Raw genomic sequence first — 15,140 nt, 5'->3', positions numbered from 1 at the left:
CATAAGATTTGGCGCGTATAAAATAAGCCCAGTTACATATGGGTTAAGTTCTGGTCCTGGAATTATTCCGAAGGCCGAATGGTCCAGATTTTGCCCCGCACATGGACGATCCCCCCCCACTGGAATCCGGAACTGTCTCTCAGGAAGCACAGATCCCTCTCCTCTTTGCCCACCGGCCTCTTCCTCTTCCCCTCCCTCCCGCCCCTCTCTGCGCCTGCGCAGAGGGCCCCCCCCCCCGGAGGGCCAGCGAGCGAGCGAGCCCGAGTCGCCTAAGCCAGCTGCGGAGCGGAGCCCCGGATTCACCAAGGCGGCTTGCGCCGGCGGCGTGACGTCAGCGCCATAGAGCGCCGCCGGGCCTTACGCCGCTGGCGCCCCGGCCGTCCCTTCCCTGCTTGGCTTTGCTCAGAAGGCGAAAGAGCTTGAAAGGGACCGGAGCAGCAAATGGGGCGCCTGGAGGGGGGCAGGCCCGGGGCCCCCCACCCCTGAGGAGCCAGGGGGAGGGGGAAGAAAGCCAGGTGAGTCTTGGGGGGGGGTTAATTTGGGAAGGGCTTTGGAGGGGGGGCTACTGCCCAGTCCCCCCCATTTGCATTGCTTTATATAGCTGCAATTTTTTTTTGGGGGGGGGGCAGAAAAAGAACCAGCAATGCAATGTTTTTTCGAGGGGGTAGGAAAGAGGAAGCTGCATTTTGGGCCAGGGGGGTCTTAATCTTTTTGCACCTTGAACCAGACCTATTGCAACACATTTATAGACATTTTATTAGGAATTTATTGGGGGGGGGGGAGAAGGAAGGAGGCTTAGCTGGCTGTGAGTTAAACTTGGAAAAGGGGGGGGGGAGAGAGGCCTGCTGGCCCTGTTGCATTTCTCTCCTCCACACCCCCCAATTTCTCTCTTACACCCAAGGAATAAATTCAAGGAATAAATAAAGCACCCTCGCAGCCTCCCCTTTTTATTTTTATTTTTTTGTAGGGGGAGGATTTGCATTTAGGTTGGAGGGAATTCCATAAAATACCCACCTCCTTTCCACAAGCCTTTCCAACTTGAAAGGAGGGGGATGGACCAGTTTTTTTAAAAAGTGGATTTTGGTTGTGTGGGACAGAGACATGTGTTGGTGTGAATTGGAAGAGAGGCTTGTTCTTCGTTTTTTTTTCTTTCCCCCCAAAAAGAAACAAAAAGAAGTAACTGTGACCTAGGCCTACTTATTTGTTTTGCTCTTAACTTCCCTTGTCTTCCCTTTTGCAAAACAAAGAGCAGCGCTTGAGCTGTATTATATTTTCAGTGCTTTTTTTGGAAACCCCCTCCCCCCAAAAAAAAACTTTTTGAATTTTCTTCCCCAATTTGAAGAGCGGAGGAAAGTGGCTCCTGAACTGTGGTGGTTTCTAACTTGGAAGGTTATCTTTTGAAACAGAAATGAGATGATGGTGGTTGCAACTGAAAGGAAAGAGTTCCTGGTAAACAGTTGTTATTCTGAGTCTGCTTTTATCATTTCCCCCCTTTCCTCCCTGTGGGAACTGGGCCTCTTTCTCAACACCCCCCCACAAAAGTCCTTTTCCCCAAAACAGTAGGTTAGCAACATCCATAGCTTGGGTGTGTTCATGGAAAAGGAAGGGAAAAATAGAGGGGCAGGATAGACAAAAGGAGGAAATGAAAGGAACCTTTAACAAAAAAGGGAGGTTTTTTTGGGGGGGGATGAGGGTCAGTGCAGCTGTAGCTGAGTGCCTTTTAACCCCCACGTTGGCAAATCCACCTCATTTTCCTTTCCACTCATCTCAGACCAGGCCTTGTCTTTTCTCTTTCATCCCTCCTTAGTAGGAAACCAAACACACACCCCCAAATTGCAAAAAGAAAAAGTGAAAATCTAACTGTTGCAATACTGGTTTGTTTTCCTCCCTGGTTGGTACCTTCTGTTATCTGTAGCATGTCTTTTGTTTTGTTATTAAAGCAAATAACTCCTTTATTTGCATCTTTTCTTCGTCCTGCCACTTCCCAACTTCCCAAAAAGAACCCCCCCCCAAATCGTTTTGATGTGAAACACATAAAGGGATTTGGAATCCTTGCGGTTTTTTTATGCAGGGAACATCTCTTCTTTCCCTCTCTCTCTCTCTCTCTCTCTTTCTTTCTTTGCTTATCGTCCTAAATTGCCCCCAGACAGTCAAAAATCAAAATGTCTCGTGGGTTTTGGAGATGGGGGAGTAGGGAGGAATTCCTTCTGGGGGCAGGCCTGCGGCGCTTTGAGCGAAGGGGACCACCTATTTGGAGTGATTCTTGCTCTCTCTGTAATTTTATTTTCCAAGCACTAACCTGTTATGTTTCTGCTTGTGTGTGTGTGCGTGCAAAGTGTCTTCGTGGCAGGTTTTTAAAGCAATCTCTTAGGCAGGCTGTATATATAAGAACCCTGATTTATTTGCCCGGAACTGTGTTTGCAAAGTCACTATCTTGGGTCTTGTTGTATTCTGGCGAGGCCTTTCTGGAACGGATAAACCAAAGCGTGCGAATCCTTCTGGCAGGAGAACATTTGACCAGGAAATACATCAGATTCTCTCCTCCCTCCTCCTCCTAGGGAGTGAAATGCCGAGAAACAGCTTCGAAAATAAAATGTGGTGTTTAGGAACTTCTGAAAGAAAGGGTTGGCTTATGAGGCCAGTCGTGTTCAGTTAGGAACATTTATTTATTTATTTCTGAACAGCTTGACAAGACACTGGAGAAGTTTTGTTTTGTTCCCATGCAGGCTAAGGGAAATTGTTTATAGAATCATAGAGTTCGAAGGGACCACGAGGGTCATCTAGTCCAACCCTCTGCAATGCGGGAATCTTTTTGCCCAGTGTGGGACTCGAACCCACAACCTTGGGCTTCAATATTTGCATTACACAGAAGAATAGAAAATGCATTTGGAGGAGCGGGGACGCGAACCCAGCTCACCAGATTACGAGTCTACCACTCTTAACCACTACACCATACTGCCTTTGACAGAGTCGAACCATTCACCTGCTGCACTGACTGGCAGCTGCCCTCTGGGCTTTTAGGCAAGGGACCTCTGCCAGCTGAGCCTGGAAATGCCCTTTTAGATGCAAAGAAAGTCCTCTTACCACTGAGTTACACCACTTCCTTTGAAAATAAGCTTAAGACTCTAGTCCTCAGGGTTTTTGTGGTTTTAAACAGGAAGTTGGGGGCTGAACTCGCCACCCTGTTGCAGAGCTACAGCCTTTCCCATCAGCTAAGCCTCTTCCCACTCCTTATGTTTTCCCATGGTTCTTAAATCTCCTGACAACTCTGCAATGTAGGCTCAGTCTGAGAGGCGCATTTGAATCTCCTGCTCCACAGTGGTTAGCTTAAAAGCACTTGCGCATGGGAAACAGTGACTTGCTTCTAGTGCTGTGGCATCAGCTGATACAGGCTTGAAAACGCCAATATATTAAAGGTAAAGGGACCCCTGACCATTAGGTCCAGTCGTGGCCGACTCTGGGGCTGCGGCGCTCATCTCGCTTTATTGGCCGAGGGAGCCGGCGTACAGCTTCCGGGTCATGTGGCCAGCAGGACTAAGCCGCTTCTGGCGAACCAGAGCAGCGCATGGAAACGCCGTTTACCTTCCCGCCGGAGTGGTACCTATTTATCTACTTGCACTTTGACGTGCTTTCGAACTGCTAGGTGGGCAGGAGCAGGGACTGAGCAACGGGAGCTCACCCCGTTGCGGGGATTCGAACCGCCGACCTTCCGATCGGCAAGTCCTAGGCTCTGTGGTTTAACCCACAGCGCCACCCGCGTCCCTGCTGATATATTAGCTTATCTCCAAACGGCACCTTAAACCTAGCTTGTTGTCGCCACAACAGAATGTCCAGGCACCATCTTTTTCTTTCTTTTTTGCAATGGTACATATTATTATTACTTTCATTTCTGAGTGGTTGACAACACATTAAACTGCATGGAGATCTTTCTGGGGGCCAGCCTAGCGACTGGCATCTCCCTCTGGCTGCCCCCTCCAGCTTTCTTAAGCAGAAGAGCTTGTTTATTTCATTTATCTCCCATCTTTTTCTCCAAGGAGTCCATGGTCCACCCCCCTCCTCAGTTAATCCCACAACGACCCTGTGAGGTGGGCCAAGAGACTAGGACTGGGACTCCAAGGTCGCCCAGTGAGCTTCAGGACTGAGTGGGGACTCGAACTCTGATCTCCCAGGTCCTCGTCCGACACTCTAACCACTAGACCACCCTGCCTTCCTAGAGCCCTCCTGCTATGGGGCAGCTCTGTAAATTAAGTAGGTAAATCAGTGAGGGGGGGAGCCAAATGTCCCTGAGAGGAGGATCTGAAATATTTTCCCAGAAGCCTGAATTTGCTTTATTCTGGAATGTTTTATTTGATGTTTTAATGTGTTGAAAACCACTTTGAGGTTTTTTCCCTTTAATACAAAAAGTGTTTTACGATTGACTATTACATTCTGATGTGTTGTTGAATATTTCTTTATTTGACATTGCTTTGTTTTCTGTAAGTTGTTTATTCTGTAAAGTCATTGCGACTTTGTCTTGGATCAGATGCTTATTAGTGTGTGATCTTTGCTGTCTGTTCTGTGGTTTCTTCAGCTCATAAACCACTTTCTGTATAGTAATATGGAAAGGAGGTATACAAAATGAAATGAAATGAAATTTAAATGAAAGCAGTATAGAAGTGGAATTTTAGTATTGCAGTGGTACCTTGGAAGTCGAACTGAATCCATTCTAGAAGTTTGTTCGACTTCCAAAACGTTCGGAAACCCAGATGCAGATTCCGATTGGCTGCAGGAAGCTCCTGCAGCCAATCAGAAGCTGCGGAAGCCACATTGGATGTTCAGGTTCCAAGGAACGTTCACAAACTGGAACACTCACTTCCGGATTTGCCGCGTTCTGGTGCCAAAACATTCGACTTGCAAGCCGTTCGGGATCCAAGGTACAACTGTATTATTATTAGTAGTAGTAGTAGTAGTATCAGTGCTTTTTTTCTGGGGGGAAACAAGGGTACGCATACCCCTAAACATTTTGTGAATCTTAAGTTTGGCCTCATTGAGGGACAGTATTTCAATATGAGTAGGAAAACGAGAGTACAGTGGATGCTTGGGTTGCGAACGTGATCCATGCGGGAGGCACGTTCGCAACCCGCAGTGGCGCGTCTGCGCATGTGCGGGTTGCGATTTGGCGCTTCTGCGCATGCGCAAAGCATGATTTAGCACTTCTGCACAAGTGCCAAAACCCATAAGTAACCTGTTTCGGTACTTCTGGGTTCGGCGTGGTTGCGCAACCTGAAACGTCTGTAACCCGAGGTATGACTGTACCCCTAAATATTTTTTTTAAGAAAAAACAGCATTGATTAGTATTATTTGATTTGGGGGAGAATGATGCCTAGACAGTTCAGTGTGGCGACTGTAACCTAGGTTTAAGGTGCCATTCGGCGGTTAGCTTATATATCCGAGTTTCTCACCCTGTCCAGAGGGTCCCATTTATCTCCCCAGGTAGTGCTGGGAAGGTTCCCTGCCCAAAACTCTGGAGAAAGCTGCTGCTGGTCAGTGTTGACAATATTGAATTAGACGGACTAACTCGTTAACGCAGTTCCTTTTCTCCCAGTTTGTTAGAACTGCCAGGCCTGGAACCTTAACAGTGCAGTTGGTGATAATCATACAGTCATACGTTGGAAGCTGAAAGGAATCTGTTCCGGAAGTCCGTTTGACTTCCAAAATGTTCAGAAACCAAAGTGCGGCTTCTGATTGGCTGTCCTGCAGGCAATCGGAAGCCGCGTCAGACGTTCAGGTTCCAAAGAATGTTCACAAACCAGAACACTCACTTCCGGGTTTTGGTGTTTGGGAGCCAAAACAACTTGCAAGTCGAACGCTTTGGCTCCCAAACACCGTAAAAGTGAGTGTTCCGGTTTGCGAACATTCTTTGGAACCCGAACTTCCTGATACAGGGCTGTTTTCTTATGCCTTCTGATACTCTGCCAGTCAGTGCAGAGGATCTGACTCTGTATTTATAAGGAGCAGCTGGCTTTGCAGCAGAGACTCCTTGGCCGAAAGTTTGAAAGCCTCTCCACGCCTCCAGCCAGCTGCCCCGAGTTTTGTAAAGCCGCCTCGGCCAAGTTTAATAAATGAAGTGTCCCGGATGAGTTTTTTAAAATTACAATCACCAAAAAGCTGAAAAACCAGGTTAAAGCACATGTCTGCATTGCCTAAACAAAACTGTTTTATCAAGCGTAGGCAGGGAGTTCCAAAAGTGGGGAAGGTACCACACTAGAAGATGAATTTATGTTGTCAACAAATAGCAACTTAAAGGCCCTTCCCAAAAAGCCTCCAAAAGCCTTTCTCCACGCCTCTCCATTGATGGTTTGCTTAGTGGTTCTTGGTGAATCTGTTCCTTCTGTTACTTTTGTACTGTACCTAAAATCAAGCCAGGAAAGGACGCAAAACCCAGTCGTCATGGCCAAGTCCCTGTTTTCAGAGCCCTTGTCTTAGAATCATAGAATCTTAATTCAATAATAATAATAATAATAATAATAATAATAATAATGATAATAATATAATATCATTATTATTTATAACCCACCTCTCTGGCTGGGCTTCCCCAGCCACTCTGGGCGGCTTCCAACAAAATATTAAAATACCGTAATGCATCAAACATTGAAAGCTTCCCTAAACAGGGCTGCCTTCAGATGTCTTCTAAAGGTCTGGTAGTTGTTCTCTTTGATATCTGGTGGGAGGGCGTTCCACAGGGCGGGTGCCTCCACCAAGAAGGCCCTCTGTCTGGTTCCCTGTAACCTCACGTCTCGCAATGAGGGAACCGCCAGAAGGCCCTCGGCGCTGGACCTGGCTGAACGATGGAGGTGGAGACGCTCCTTCAGGGATACTGGGCCGAGGTCGTTTAGGGCTTTCAAGGTCAGCACCAACACTTTGAATTGTGCTCAGAAACGTACTGGGAGCCAAAGTAGGTCTTTCAGGACCGGTGTTATATGGTCTCAGCGGCCACTCCCAGTCCCCAGTCTAGCTGCCACATTCTGGATTAGTTGTAGTTTCCAGGTCACCTTCAAAGGCAGCCCCACGGAGAGCACATTGCAGTAGTCCAAGCAGGAGATAACCAGAGCATGCACCACTCTGGCGAGACAGTCCGCGGGTAGATAGGGTCTCAGCCTGCATACCAGATGGAGCTGGTAAACAGCTGCCCTGGACACTTGCAATGCAGGAATCTCATCTGAAGCATCCATGACAGATAGTGCCATCCAGCCTCTGCTTAAAAACCTCCCAGGAAGGAGAGCCCATCACCTCGTAAGGGAACCCGTTCCACTGTCAAACAGCTGGTACACTCAGAAAGTTCTTCCTGATATTTAGTCAGAATATCCTTTCTTGTCAATTGAAGCCGTTGGTTTGGGTCCTGCCTTCCAGAGCAGGAGGAAACAAGCTGGCTCCATCTTCCATGCTCTCCTGTCTTCTCTCAGTCTCCTCTTCCCCAGGCTAAACATACCCAGCTCCTTCAACCGTTCCTCATCAGGCTTGCTTTCCAGACCCTTGAGCATCTTGGTCACCCTCCTCTGCACACCTTCCAGCTTGTCCACATCCTTCTTAAATTGAACCATCTGGAATTTGCGGACACTCTCTTGAGGGCTGCCCCACACAGTACAGTGATCAAGCTTGACAAAGAACGGCGGCAGTATTTCTTTGGCCAATTTATTTTTTAAAAAGATCTTATTTTATGGGGGATGCGGGTGGCACTGTGGGTTAAACCACAGAGCCTAGGACTTGCCGATCAGAAGGTCAGCAGTTCGAATCCCCGGGACGGGGTGAGCTCCCGTTGCTCGGTCCCTGCTCCTGCCCACCTAGCAGTTCAAAAGCACACCAAAGCGCAAGTAGATAAATAGGTACCACTCCAGCAGGAAGGTAAACGGTGTGTTTGTGCGCTGCTCTGGTTCGCCAGAAGCGGCTTAGTCATGCTGGCCACATGACCCGGAAGCTGTACGCCGGCTCCCTCGGCCAATAAAGCGAGATGAGCGCCGCAACCCCAGAGTCGGTCAGGACTGGACCTAGTGGTCAGGGGTCCCTTTACCTTTATTATTTTAGGGATAGGTCGGGAGCAACCTAGCAACCTCCTTATGCCGCGTCAAGAGCTTAGAAAAGAAAAGGGAGTGCCAATCTTCTTCCACTTCAACGTTGCCAGGAGGTAGACCTGACATGCTGCAAGGCAGACAGCTATTTATAAACCTGGTCTAGGAAAACTTAGTGCAGAAAGCGAGAAAAGAGAAGTGGAATGTGTGCAGGGTTTTTTTTTTTGGGGTGGGCAGGTAAGGTATTCACAGGAAGCACCTGGAGGCCTCCACCTGTTTGCAACTGGAAACACACCAGGCGCCTGGGGGAATTCTAGCACTGCCCTGAATGGCGCAGATACGTTCGGATGTGCTGGGCGCCAGGATGAACCAAGATGGCAGACTTTGCTCCTTCGAAAGCGGCGCTGCCAGTTTGAGAATGGCACTGGGCTTCTTTTTCCCTTTCTCTAGTTTCTTAAACTTCCTGATTGGCTCTAGCCTGTTTGGAGAGACCAGTAGCATATCTGTGTGTCCTGCAAATCGTTGTTTTTCTTTCAGGAGCGCAAGCACACAGGCATGTCTGTCGGCTGCTCTCCTGCACGGAGAGCATGCATGAAACGCCTCATTCACAGCCGCCCTGAGCCAAATTGCAGGCATCGCATTTCTCCCGGGGCGGGGGGGCGGGGGGCTGCAAGCGCTCCTGCAAAAACAGCTGGGGAATGAGGGCTGCAAAGGGGCAACATGGTGGAGCTGCCCCTCCGACCCTCCCTTAGTCCTCTTTTACGATGGCGGAGAGAAAGCTTTGTGGTGCGGAGGGGATGGCCGGCCTCTCCCAAAAGAATGCGTCACCCCCCTTTAAACACCTCCACTGACGGGTTTGCAAGAGCTAGACTGGATGCACAAAACTGGCTTGAAGTCCAGTGGACACTCGGGTTGCGAACATGATCTGTGCGGGATGCACGTTTGCAACCCGCAGCGGCGCGTCTGCGCATGCACGGGTTGCGATTTGGCGCATGCACAAAGAGCAATTTAGCGTTTCTGCGCATGCACGACCGCTGAAACCTGGAAGCAACCCATTCCAGTACTTCGGGGTTTCGACAGTCCGTAACCCGAAAAAATGCAACCTGAAGTGGCTGTAACCCGAGGTATGACTGTATTCATTTTGTAGTTTTTGACCTGGCAATATATCGCGAATGGTGATGTGTGTGTTTTTGTGTGCTGTGCAGCCAGTGCCTCTACATAACTCCATCCTTATTTCAGGCATTGTGATATATTCAGATATTGGTAGATTGCAATGTTTAGCTGGTGATATATTGCAATGCTGGAAACCAGATCTCACCCACTGCATTTTTTACGCCTTTCTTAAAAACTAGCTTTCTTAAAAACTAATCTCCTAGGGTTGGGCTAGACTAGACAATGATGCTTGGGGTTCCTTTCAAACCCACCGTTCTGTGATTCCTCCGTTCTCCACCTTCCTGTGTGTAGAGCTCAAATACAGGTGGTTCAGTATTCAACGGGGCCACAAGGGAACGGGGGAAATAACGGGGGAAGAAATAATTGAATGAAGGCAAAGGTAAAGGGACCCCTGACCATTAGGTCCAGTCGTGGCCGACTCTGGGGTTGCGGCGCTCATCTCGCTTTATTGGCCGAGGGAGCCGGCGTACAGCTTCCGGGTCATGTGGCCAGCATGACTAAGCCGCTTCTGGTGAACCAGAGCAGTGCACGGAAATGCCGTTTACCTTCCCGCCGGAGTGGTACCTATTTATCTACTTGCACTTGGACGTGCTTTCGAACTGCTAGGTGGGCAGGAGCAGGGACCGAACAATGGGAGCTCACCCCATCGCGGGGATTCGAACCACCGACCTTCTGATTGGCAAGTCCTAGGCTCAGTGGTTTAACAGAGTATTGCTCAAATGCTTAATCAAAACAGACACATGATTTGTTCAGGATAAAGGAGAAACAGTCATACCTCGGGTTACAGACGCTTCAGGTTGCGTTTTTTCGGGTTACCAACTGCCGAAACCCGGAAGTACCAGAATGGGTTTCGGCGGTCGCACATGCTCAGAAGCGCTAAATTGCGTTATGCACAGAAGCGCCAAATCGCAACCCGTGCATGCGCAGACGAGCCGCTTTGGGTTAAGAACGCTTTGGATTGTGAACGTGCATCCTGCATGGATCACGTTCACAACCCGAGCGTCCACTGTACTTCGGAATTTGACACAGGGGAAGCAACCCTGGTTTTGCCGGTTTCGAGGCAACTGGGCACCCCTTGTGCAGCGTCATGCCTAGTTGCACATAAGAGCGTCATAAGAGACTGTCGAATCGGACCAGTGGTCTGTCTAGTCCCCCAGTGGCAAAATACCCATAAGAAGCTATGAATCCAGACTGTCTCTGGCTGTGGAGGTTCCACAAGAGCGCAAGAAGATCCTAGCTGCTGGAGACCAGGCCAACTGACCCATCTAGTCCATCACCCTCTTCTCACTGCAGCCAACCAGATGTCTGTGGAAAACCAATGAGAAGGATCTGAGCACCAGAACACTGGCTCCGTCGGACGCCCAGGGTTCTAGCGTTGGGAGGGATGGAGGAAAACCATTCTGCATTCTGTTCATAATTTTATGAACTCGTGTACCGTGTCGCCTTTATGTTCAGAGGAAACTTAAAAGCCGCCGTCGTTCCTTGCAGGGGAGTCGCAGAGAGAGTGTGTCTTGCGCCAGCTGCGACCCAGGATCCCGGGGCAACTTGTTTTGCTCCTTCGCTTGATCTCACGGAGGAGAGAACCTCTGATTCTTCGTCCCGGGAGATCTGGGGAGCGGAGATTTGCCGAGCCTTGTTTAAAAGACTTGCCGACTTCTCCCCTGGGTTGGGAGAACCTGAAACTCTCCTGGGACGATAGGATCCTGCGCACGGCATCTTGTCCTCACCACACCTTCCCCCCAAACCCTCCTCTTCCTTTATTTTTCCAGCATGGGCGGGGAAATGTTTTATTTAGACCCCTGGCTTGTGCAGTGCTGCAAAAATCTGTGTGTGCTTGTTATTTTTAGTGCTTTCCTGTTTTCTTTGTGATTCCCACACGGCGCTGCTTAAAGATTTGTGTGTGCTTTTATTTTTTTCCATTGTGACATCTCGTCACTCCCTTCGGTATTGCGCTGCATAATATATAAATATCTGTATATTCCAACCAGGTGTGTGCTGGCTTGTCTAGAAAAGGTGGAGCCCAGGAATCATGGTAGGCGGGGAGTTAGAGCTGGCCTGATTTTTAGCATCTGGAAGAGACAGAGGCGGCATTCATGCCTCTCCCTCCCCTCTTGCGGCCGTCGAGAGTTTCTGTGTCGTCCTGTTTTTGCAAGGTTTGGGGGCGTCAGGGATGTTCCTTTGGGAAAGGTAGCAGAACGTTTGGCTACAGCGCAAAATACAGAAGCGTTGCAGTGAGTTCCGTATTTGTTGCAGTGAGTTCAGTGAGATCAGGCATAGGTAACCTCGGCCCTCCAGATGTTTTGGGACTACAATTCCCATCATCCCTGACCACTGGTCCTGCTAGCCAGGGATGGTGCGAGTTGTAGTCCCAAAACATCTGGAGGGCCGAGGTGGCCTATGCCTGGACTAGGTCATGGGTTGGCAAACTAAGGCCCGGGGGCTGGATCTTGCCCAATCGCCTTCTAAATCCAGCCGCAGACAGTCCGGAAATCAATGTGTTTTTACATGAGTAGAATGTGTCCTTTTATTTAAAATGCATCTCTGGGTTATTTGTGGGGCATAGGAATTTATTCATTTTTAAAAATATATATAGCTCGGCCCCCCACAAGGTCTGAGGGACAGTGGACCGGCCCCCTGCTGAAAAAGTTTGCTGACCCTTGGACTAGATGATCTCTGGGATCTCTCTCAACTTCAGAATTCTATGATTCTGTCAGTCATATGTCGGAGGTCGAACAGAATCCGTTCTGGAAGTCCGTTCGACTCCTGAAACGTTCGACTTCCAAAGCGCGGCTTCTGATTGGCCGCAGGAAGCTCCCATCGGACGTTCGGCTTCGAAAAAGACATTTGAAAACCGAAGCAATCACTTCCGGTTTCCGAATGTTCGGGACCTGGAATGTTCGACTCCCAAGGTGTTCAGGAGCCGAGGTATGACTGGCAGGAGGACCACGTTCCCTACTGCAAAAATATTATGGGGGCCACATGCTTACTGGTGGGTGCAGGGTTAGAAATTCAGATATATAAGCTAGGAGCCAAAGGACTCCTTAAGGCCAAGGTTGCAGTAGCCAAAACAGAATGTCTAGTTGCCAGTCTGGGGCAAGACTGGTCTAATGTCTTATTTTCCAAGTGATGGACTGACTCTGACTGATTCTCAGTTAAACATCTGGCTACTTTAGAGGACAACCCTGAACTCGCTTAAGAGCTTTGAGAACTTGAACAGAGGAAGAGTCAACTTGATCCAGTGATAGTCCGCATATATATTGGCCTATTCCAACAGGATGAACAGGAAAAGCATTTGGCTCCAGAAATTCATTCCGATTGTGCAGATAATAGATAACGGATAGAATTTTACAGGATGCGGATTAGTGTGCTAAAACAGTCCAGATTCAAGGATTGTGGAGATGACAGGAGTCATCCTAGTGTCCAGGCATCATAACTTGGTCGCAGGTGGCCGATAGCCAGGTGCAAAATATGCCTGGTGCCCGGCTAATTCTGAGCAGGTTGGAGGCGGGCAGAGAGGTGGCCCCCCTGAGGAATACGGGGTCCTGAGCCATCTAGGGCTTTGAGAGGTTGAAACCAACCAGAAACTTAACTGGGTAGCCAGCGCAGTTCAGGCAAGAACTGGTGCAATACACTCAGACCTTCTGATCCTGCTTGTTAAGCCCGGTGGCCGAATTCTGCGCTATCGGGTTATCTCCAAGGGCAGCCCCACGGAGAGTGATCTGCAGTAATCTAGCCAAGAGGTTACCAGAGCATAGGCACTGGAGGTTAGGGTCAGTGGTGGTGGAAGGCACAAGTGGGTCCAGAAGTACTTGTCCTCCTCTGAAGAAAGGCCCTCCATTAATAACAACATCATCATCATCATTTTGGAGGTCCCAGGTTGCAAGGTAGTTAGACTGATCTCAACTAGGGCCAGAGCCTTTTCAGTACTGGCCCCGACTTGGTAGTTAGACTGATCTCAACTAGGGCCAGAGCCTTTTCAGTACTGGCCCCGACTTGGTAGTTAGACTGATCTCAACTAGGGCCAGAGCCTTTTCAGTACTGGCCCCGACTTGGTAGTTAGACTGATCTCAACTAGGGCCAGAGCCTTTTCAGTACTGGCCCCGACTTGGTGGAACACTCTGTCCCAAGAGACCAGGGCCCTGCGGGACTTGACATCTTTCCGCAGGGCCTGCAAGACGGAGCTATTCTGCCTGGCCTTTGGTCTGGACTCGGTCTGACCCTTCTGTTTCCCTCCTCTTATGGTTTTGATCTATGGGCTACTTTTAAAATGAGGCTGCATTTTAAACTGCATTTTAACCTGTACAGTCATATCTCATGTTACGTTTGCTTCATGATACATTTTTTCAGGTTGCGACCCAGAAGTACCGGAAAGGGTTACTTCCGAGTCTCGGCGCATGCGCAGATGCGCAAAATGACGTTATGCGCATGCACAGAAGCGGTGAATCGCAACCCACGCGTGTGCAGCCGCACCACTGCGGGTTGCGTTCTGCTCCTGTTGCGAATGGGCCTCTGGAACGGATCCCGTTTGCAACCAGAGATAGCACTGTATTTAAAATTTGTTCTCTCCCCCCATTACGTTTTTACTGTAATTTTACTGGTGTTAGCCGCCCTGAACCCAGCTCTGGCCGGGGAGGGTGGGGTATAAATAAAATTATTATTATATTAATAATAGTAATACAGCGGTACCTCGGGTTAAGTACTTAATTCATTCTGGAGGTCCGTTCTTAACCTGAAACTTGTTCTTAACCTGAAGCACCATTTTAGCTAATGGGGCCTCCTGCTGCCGCCACGCCACCAGAGCACAATTTCTGTTCTCATCCTGAAGCAAAGTTCTTAACCTGAAGCACTATTTCTGGGTTAGCGGAATGTGTAACCTGAAGCGTATGTAACCCGAGGTACCACTGTAATAATAATAATAATAATAATAATAATAATAATAATAATAATAATGATGTACCCCACACATCTGACAGGGTTGCCCCAGCCACTCTGGGCGGTGGATGACCAGTTTAACCCAGAAACGCTGGATAAACGTTTCTGTGTTTTTAGGTGGCTGGGGAATTAGGGAAGGAGGGTTATCTGCTGGTCTGCTGCCAAAATTCTGGCTTTTGGAGAAGGGACTTTTAATATTTATTGGCTGGGTGGTGAGGGGGGGGCGGTCTGGCAATGCTTGCTTTATAGACACAACAGGCTGCGGGCAGGAAATTATTCCAGTCAACACACAAACATTTGAATTAGTCCTGGAAAAAGATCAACTGTGCTAAAGGCAGCTCCAGAACCTCCCCACCGGCTGAAATGCACAATTTCAAGTGTGCATGAACACACACAAAACACAATCGTGGCACATTTTTTTATTCCTCTGTTCATTTTATATATAGCACATTTTTAGCCAAAGCTTTCTTTAAAGACTATATATGGTCGTTTCCCCTGCCTGTATATTTTTAAATCCTTAACAACAGCCTTGCGAGGTGGGACCAGGTGGAAAAGAGCTGTTTGCCCCCCTGCTTTTGCAGCCGCAACACTGAAAACAAAACAGTTGGCTGTAAGGATGGCATGAAAAATTGTCAGTTATTGGAAGCCCGGTAAAACAGATAAGAAATGCGTAGCCTAGAAATAAGGCAGCAATCCATCAAAGGAGTGTTAGAAACTGCGGTAGAAAAGCTGGGAGCCAAATGGAGTTGTGGGTGCCAAAACAGAATGTCTAGTCACCATTTTTTTTGGGGGGGGGGCGACAACACTTTTTAATTATTATTTTGATAAGCATGAACTAATATACAGTTCATGGACACCGTGGATTAAACCACAGAGCCTAGGACTTGCCGATCAGAAGGTCGGCGGTTCGAATCCCCGCGTCTGGGTGAGCTCCCGTTGCTCAGTCCCTGCTCCTGCCAACCTAGCAGTTCGAAAGCACCTCAAAGTGCA

The 15,140-nt window shown here is 48.7% G+C and overlaps 1 protein-coding gene across 1 annotated transcript in view; it reads left to right on the top strand.

Annotated features, from left to right (window-relative positions):
* Positions 1-294: 294 nt before the first annotated feature.
* CSNK1G2 (casein kinase 1 gamma 2) overlaps positions 295-15,140 on the top strand; it is a 57,681-nt gene continuing 42,835 nt past the window's right edge. Inside the window, exon 1 of the mRNA XM_053372515.1 lies at positions 295-515. The gene's annotated coding sequence lies outside the window, so the exon portion shown is untranslated. The remainder of the gene's footprint in view (positions 516-15,140) is intronic.

The sequence above is a fragment of the Podarcis raffonei genome, chromosome 18 (assembly GCF_027172205.1).
Source record: "Podarcis raffonei isolate rPodRaf1 chromosome 18, rPodRaf1.pri, whole genome shotgun sequence".
Taxonomy (NCBI): domain Eukaryota; kingdom Metazoa; phylum Chordata; class Lepidosauria; order Squamata; family Lacertidae; genus Podarcis; species Podarcis raffonei.
The sequence above is the reverse complement of the archived record's forward strand: the minus strand, read 5'-3'. Positions and strand labels throughout refer to the sequence as shown.